The following is a 7770-nucleotide window of genomic DNA, read 5'->3' as shown; positions in this document are numbered from 1 at the left end:
GGGCCGCGGTTCCGAGGCCCTCCCATGCCCTTCTGCGCGCCTCGCACTCCTGAAGACCCCCATTTCGTGGGCTCTGGTCATCACCCCTGGTCTGCCCGACATCCCCAATGATTGCCTCTAGTCTTGTAAGCCGGCCAAGCCTTCCTAGAGGACCGCCCCGTTCGCATCCTGGGCGAACCCGCCTTGTCCCCCGCCCGGTTCCACAAGCAGCAGAAACCCGGGGTAGAGACCTCCTTTTCAGGGCTGAAGGCTGGCGGCGGCGGGGGTGGGGGTGGGGGCGGGGGGCGGGGGGAGGCGGAGCGAACCCAAGGTGGGAAGGGTTCCACGTTCTGATGTCTTGCTCTCCTTTCTGACCACCGCCCCCACTATCGCACTGTGGTTAGACCTCGGATGCCCTTTGATCCTGTCCCCAATCCCACCTCCACCCCCCACACCCCCTGTCTGCGTTGTTCCAAGAGCCTCGCTTTACCAGCTTCTCGCTCTCCTGTCTTTCTACTCAAAACCCGTCAAGGACACTCTAGCCTGCTCTTCCCTGGAGGCCCAGCCCCCGTCGTCGGCGTCCGAGGGTCCCCAGTCTCTTTCCCTAGAGGGATGGGGTTGTGGTTTGCATCCCTCGTCTTCGTTTCACCGAGTGGGCTGTTATGAGTATCCCCTCATGCCCAGTTTAACAGCCTCTGGGGACCCCCAGGACACCCCCCGCTTCCCAGCGCTTCTCCGGTGCTCTTTTCCGCAGCCTGAGAGCCTCTGACCCCTAAGCCCGGGCCTCTGCACCGTCTTCATTGGGCCCTCTAGGTTTCCTGGCTGCTCACTTACAGGCCCTAACCGTCATTGCTGTTCCCCAAATCTCGCTAACCCCGTCCAGGAGGCACCGTTTAAAACTACTTTTCACAACACCTTTAGCCCTAAGATACCGGTCCACTGAGCTGTGCCTCTACCCACAACCCATCCCAGGAGATCAGTTTTCTCACCTGTATTTAAATGGTATGACGTAACTCCTCCCTCATAAGGTGACTAGGAAGATTAAGTGGAAGTAATTTGCCTCAAGTTTACAACAGCCCCTGACACTTGATAAGTATTTAGCATGTGTTAGTCATTAGTATTGTATCTTAGTGCCCCCAACCCCACAGTAACATACTTCTTCGATCTTCTACCTCCAACACTAGGGGGCGTCCTGGGGCCTACTTCCAGTTCTAACCTAAAACACCAGCGCTTTTGATGAGTGTCTCCCTTAGCTTACAAAATCCTCAGTGCCCATCTGCAAGAACTTAATCCTCAAAGCTCACTCCAGGGAAAATTTTGATGAAGATTTTGATGAGAAACAGGAGTACACCCCTCTGGTTCTCATTCCGAATCTGATTCTGATTCTAAGAAGGTCCTGTCCATTCATTGTCTTTGGAGCTATTTTACATCTGTGTGAAGCTTTAGATAACATAATAATGTAAATATTTGTTGTCTGTAGACATGCCAAAAAAATACTGTTGGGAACAACCCCTCAATCATTTGTAAATATAACAGTTTTGCAACCACTTGCAAAATTCATTTCAGTATTAATTGCAAACAGCTTTCTTTTTTGGTTTCTTTAAGCTTCTTGTAATATCTTCCTGGTTCTCTCACTTAATAATTAATTAAATAAAATATCTGACAGGTTCATTTTATGTCTGTAGTCATGATTTTACCTGTTTTCAATATACCTTTAACAAAACCTATGAGCCCATTACTATTAATTTTCCCTTTTTATGGAACTTAAGACCGAGATTGTGATTCTCTCTGGCTGACGCTAAGAGAGACTCTCCCCAGGTACTTCTTCACAAGTCCAAACCTTCCCCTTAGCATAACTGCTTCTAAAGGACCTCTCAGTGATGTCCTCCCAGGCTGCTGCCCTGGCCACTGTGGGAAAGCAAGCACCTGCAGCTTGCTCTGCGTCCCACTCAGTCTCACAAGGCTTCCCCCAAACATGCATCCCAACCCAACCTTTTCCAAGGCGGCCCTGCATCCTGCATAGCTGAAAGCCTGCTCTCCTGCACAGGCTTTAGCCCCAATCCAGCCACATCCAGTTCTCAAAAGGCTGTGTGGATCTGGGCCTCCAGAAGAGGGCGCCCTAGACCCCAGCTAACAGCGGCTGACCACCAGTTCCAGGGATTCCCCTCTGTAGAAAAGGCCTTGCCTGCAGTTCTAGATTCCAGCTCTTCCTTCTCAGCTGCTGCGGCACCCAGTGCACTTCCTGCCCAGTATCTCCTCTCTTCCGGCCACTCTCCCCACTCAACTCCCACCTCCTGATTTGAAACCAGGTCTGTTTGATTGCTAATCCTATGCTCTTTTCTGCTCGAAGACGTCTAAATGCTAGAGACCCATGGAGTTTGATTAGTGGAGCCTCTCCAATAGTAAATAATGATAATAATAGTAATAAAAGAGCAAAGCTTAACTCTGTCGTGGAGGGTGTAAATGGATAAGATGAAACAATCCTGACTTGATGAATTATGCCAGCATCCGACAATTTTGTTCCTGTCTCACATCGGCTGGTAGGGTGGGCATTCCTCTTTTGATATTAAAAAAAAATGAACATAATATTTTTGACAATATAAGGAACTTATTCATATTTGAAAATATATTCTTATAAAACTGATTCTCTCTTTTATCCACCCTTTAGTCTTAAGCTACAAGTAGTAGGGAGTTGGAATAGAGGCAAATCCAACTCTCCTTCAAATAATTTAATAGGAGAAAAAAGCTGATTAAACACATAGTTAAAAGAAACACGCACATTGACGTATTCAACTTTAGCAGATTAACCAGGTGAATTGCCTTTGCCTGCCATAGGAAGGCATTTCGTGAATGGTGGCCCAGAGCTAAATCTAAGGGGGTGCTGTGTTTTTCAAGGGCTGTTGAGGTTCAGAGTTTAGTGATTTGCTCATTTTGAGTTATTACATCTATATCCTTCATTGATTTGGGGGCTGGGGGACAGGTTGCATTAAATTGCTATGAAATGAGGGGCGCCTGGGTGGCGCAGTCGGTTAAGCGTCCGGCTTCAGCCAGGTCACGATCTCGCGGTCCGTGAGTTCGAGCCCCGCGTCAGGCTCTGGGCTGATGGCTCAGAGCCTGGAGCCTGTTTCCGATTCTGTGTCTCCCTCTCTCTCTGCCCCTCCCCCATTCATGCTCTGTCTCTCTCTGTCCCAAAAATAAATAAACGTTGAAAAAAAATTAAAAAAAAATAAATAAATTGCTATGAAATGAAAGAATCACAACATCTTAAATTTGGGAGGGTTTCTAAGAAGCAGTGAGCCCATCCTCTGCAAGAGTCCCATCTCAGAATCACCTCTAGTGTCACTCAAAGTCTGTTCAAAGATGCAGGTTCAGGGAAGTCACGCTCTGGACACCAGACACAACCTCAAAGGATATGAGTGGCTAAGCTGATATTCTTGTTGGAGGCTCTGTCTCATTCTGAGCCAAATATGGACTATAATTCTCATAGAGCCATCTCTGGTATAGCAATAAAACCATTAGTAAATGTAGAACAAAGATTTATCATTAGATTAAAAGACAATATATGTGTGTGAGAGGCAGTTAAAGCCCAAGAAGACAAGTCAGTAAAACCATCTCCTTCGTTCCTGCTGTGTCCTTCCTTTAGGTAACAGTGATGTTATTACCTTAGGTTCTGTGTTCCAGGCATTGCTGAAATTCTGTCCAAAGTGGAGTGAACTAATACCACTATAATTAATCTAAATTGTAGGCTTTTGGCCTGCTGTTCCTTTCTAGATAATTAAAGAAGCAGGAGAGAAGGTGTATGGGCTTAGACTGGCATTGTAGTGAATTAAACTCACAGGAATCCCTTGGCAGTCGTGTGCAAGGTCCCCTTTCTTTTCTCCTCACTGCATCCTGTAACCAAGACAAAGATTTTCCCTCTACCTCCAGCTTCTTCTTTTGAAGAAGGTAGTTCTACCAGGCCTCCAGTAAGAAGAAATCACTCTTTTTCCAGATTTGAGGTGCTTGAGAATCATACCTGCCAGACAGGACCACCTTTGTGATAAGAGAAGTGAATCTGGATATGCTCCAGGAAAGGGGTCTGTAGATCAGAAATCAATACATGTGTGTACATGCCCTCTCTTGCTGGCCCAGGCCTAGATGCCTTCTGAGGGAAGATGACTTCCTCTCTTGGAGAACTGTGGGACTTAGCATCCAAATACATGTGGGATAAAAAATGTATTCAGCACCTGGCTGACTCGAAATTTACTCTCATCTCTGTTTACTTCTGGCTGGGCCCCTTCATCTCTCTGACAGTCAGTCTCCTCATCCTAAAATAGAGGTGTTAGACTAGACCAGGAATCAGCTCAGTTTTTATGAGAAAGGCCAGATATTAATATTTAGACTCTGTGAGCCACACAGTCTCTGTTGTACCTCCTGGACTCCACCTTGGTAGCACAAACAGCAGCCGCAGACAACACATAATGGAGTGAGGGAGGCTATGTTTGCAGGCCATAGTTTGTGGGGTACTGGACTAAATGGCCTCTTCGCTTGGGTCAGCCTTATATCCTAGGGTTCAGATTACATGAGGCAGAGCAGAACTTGATGGTCTCCCATTCTGAGAACTCGGGTCTGCTTCTCTACTTCCTGCTCTGACAAGGTTGTCAGAGTCTGGCCGAGAATGACAGTTGGCCACTCTCCTGCTGGGTCTCCTGCCCAACCAGACTAGGGTGCACTGTTACTCACCTGATGCTACCACATGCACACCTGCTCCCATCAGGCAATAGAAACGATAGCAGCATACTCTGTTTACCCTAGAATCGGCTCTACCCTGAACTTAGCTCCGCTTTGTTCCTGCCCTCAACCGGGGCTGCTGGGACCATTTGCTGCTGTGTGTTGGTTTCTCCATGTGGAAAGAAAGTCTGCCCTATACTCCACAGCCTTAGCTCCAGTTGTCAAACCTGACCATTCTTCAGCACTGTGTTTATTGTATCTCCTTCCCAGGACCTACCCCAGATAAGGCTTGGTTCCACATCTTAGATCCTTATTCTCCTACCACTGCCCTGCTTAGAGCACCAGACCTGGCTCATTCAAGTGCTAAGATGTATCAATTATCAGGATAGAGGCTCAGATTTTGGTTCTAGAACTGGAAAGAGGTTTTGAAAACAGGCAAAATAAAAAAAAGCCCACTTATTAGAAGTATTGCACAAGGTCAGAATTGGATCAAGAGTCAAGCTGAGAATCCCGTGGTAAGCTGTCCCATGTTAACCTCTACATGGAGAACATCAGTGAAGCAGGGTGGCATAGAAATCTAAGCGTTAAAATTGAAATGGAAATTCCTAGGCCTTTGGACTCCTTGGCGTGGGCTTATGGTGCCCTCTTGTGTTTACTTCTGAGAAGTGTAGACTTCTGTCTGAAATATAAAAAAAACTTCCATTTAAAAAAATCATTTAAACTGTCTGATTCATTCCCCAGTGAAATTGTAAAGAAGGAAAAATTTATAAGCATACATATTAATCCCACATTGATCTCAAATCTACATATCATCTCATTTTATCTTCAAAATGTTTATCTGAAGAAGGAGGCCAGACAGGTGTTGACCCCATTGGACTTAGTGGAGGCAAAGAGCCTTGTCTGAGGTCACATAGCTACTCTGTAACAGAGAAGCCAGTGACATCATCCAGGGCTCCTGACTGCACCAAGTTTCATATTTTCACTGGTTATTTCTCAGGGCTTTTCAAGTTGAGCACAAACATCCCCAGTTCCCATCTCTCCTGGAGTCAGAATACCTCCAAAGCAAGCAAGAGTCAGTGGCTTCACAGAGTGTGGGGTGTAAAGTAGGAAGCTGGTGTCAGAAACAAGGGTGGGCCAGGATTAATGCCAAGCAGGTAGACTTCTGCATCCTTCCCCACCTGCCCTCATACCTGTGCTAAGTAGCTCGGTAGCAGTGTTCTCTGTGGGCAGTGGCAAAGTGGGGCTGGCATTTGTGTTCTGTGCCACTAAGGGGCTGGGAGTCTGGAGCAGGGGCTCCACTGATGAAAACTGAGGTACTTACAACACATGGAACCTTATCCCTAGGCCCTCTGCCTATGCTCCCTCTGTTCCAGCCACTATCTGCCTCTCCGCCACAGCCATCTGTGTGTCCATACCTGTGCATCTTTTCTCATGCTGTTTGTACTGCCTAGGAGCTTTTCCTGCTCAAGCCTTCGAAATCCTACTCATTCTTCAAGGCCAAGTTCAAATGTCATCTCTTGCCTCTGGCTTTCCCTAATTTTCTCTTCTTCTGTTACCTCCTTCCCACATACCTCTCCTCCCTGAACTCGTCGTAACTGCTTGTGCACCTGTTTATAACACACGCATTGTTCAATGGTTATTTGTCTCTCCTATACTTTGTGAGCATCACTATAACAAAATACACCATACTGGGTAGCTTATGAACAACAAAAGTTAATCTTTCACAGTTCTGGAGGCTGAAAGTCCAAGATCAGTGTGCTGGCATGGCCAGGTTCTGATGAGGACCCTCTTCCTGGCTCACAGCTGGCACGTTCTTGCTGTGTTCTCATGTGCTGGAAGGGACTCAAGATCTCTGTAGGTCCTTTTTTATAAGGCACTGATCTCATTCGTGAGGATTCACCTTCATGACATCAGCACCTTCCCATAAGCCCTACCATCACGTTGGGCATTAGAAGTTCAACATATGAATTTTAAGGGGACACAAATATTTAGACCATAGCATACTCTATACTATATCTCTGCCTCTTATCATTTCCTTCTTAAAATGAATTTGACTTCTCCAAAAACAGAGACTGGCTGTTCCCCTTTCCCTGTTCTCTCCGTGGCATGGCCTAGCGTAGGAAGAAGCCCATGTTAGGAACTGAAACGTTCTTGAAAAACTGTGCATGATCCCTAGTTTCTTCAGTTTTCCTCAGCTTTGGTATCCACATCATTGTCCTGTCCTATGCCAAGCCTAAATTTCACATGCTCTCCAAATCCCTCCACCTTCCCTTTATTCCTTTTGGCACTGAGTTTATGACTAATCCTTTCTCTCCTGTATCTGTCTGGTCCTCTGAGCAGCCATCCATAAGGGTGGAGCCTGAGGACAGGGCAGGACCAGGGAGGTACTGTCCTAAGTGGACAGGTATTGGAAGCTACTTTTTAAGGTGAGGTCTAAGGAATAACGTCATGGCTGAAAAAGGGAAAACAAAGTAAATTGAAGGGCTCCTGGGTGGCTCAGTCGGTTAAGTGTCTGACTTTGATTCAGGTCATGATCTCACGGTTCATGAATTTGAGCCCCATATTGGACTGTGTGCTGACAGCTCAGAGCCTGGAGCCTGCGTTAGATTCACCCTCTCTCTCTGTTCTTCCTCAGCTTGCACTGTCTCTCTTTCTCTCAAAAATAAACAAAGGGTAAAAAAATATTTTTTTAAGTAAATTGAGTTAGTGGTCAAATTGACACAGAGTGGAGAAGGGAGTGAGTGGAAAGTAATGGTTACAACTGGGTCTAGGGAGATAGAGCCACTTTTTTTTTCTTTACTTTTTTTTTTTTTTTTTTTTTTGGCTGTAGTCCACATGGTAAATGAGTGAACTAGCCTGAAAGTGGCCCAGAAATGTTTCTGTTCTAAATATTGCCAACAGACTCCATGCATGACCCTGTCACTAGGAATGCTGTCTTAGAGAAAAAGAAGAGAAGGAGGGAGGGAAGAAGGAAGGGAGGAAGGAAGAAAGGGAGGGAGGAAGGGAGGGAGGGAGGGAGGGAGGGAGGAAGGAAGGAAGGAAGGAAGGAAGGAAGGAAGGAAGGAAGGAAGGAAGGAAGGA

Source organism: Herpailurus yagouaroundi, unplaced genomic scaffold (genome assembly GCF_014898765.1).
Source record: "Herpailurus yagouaroundi ecotype Mexico unplaced genomic scaffold, PumYag 221, whole genome shotgun sequence".
NCBI lineage: Eukaryota > Metazoa > Chordata > Mammalia > Carnivora > Felidae > Herpailurus > Herpailurus yagouaroundi.
This window is presented reverse-complemented; position numbering follows the sequence as displayed.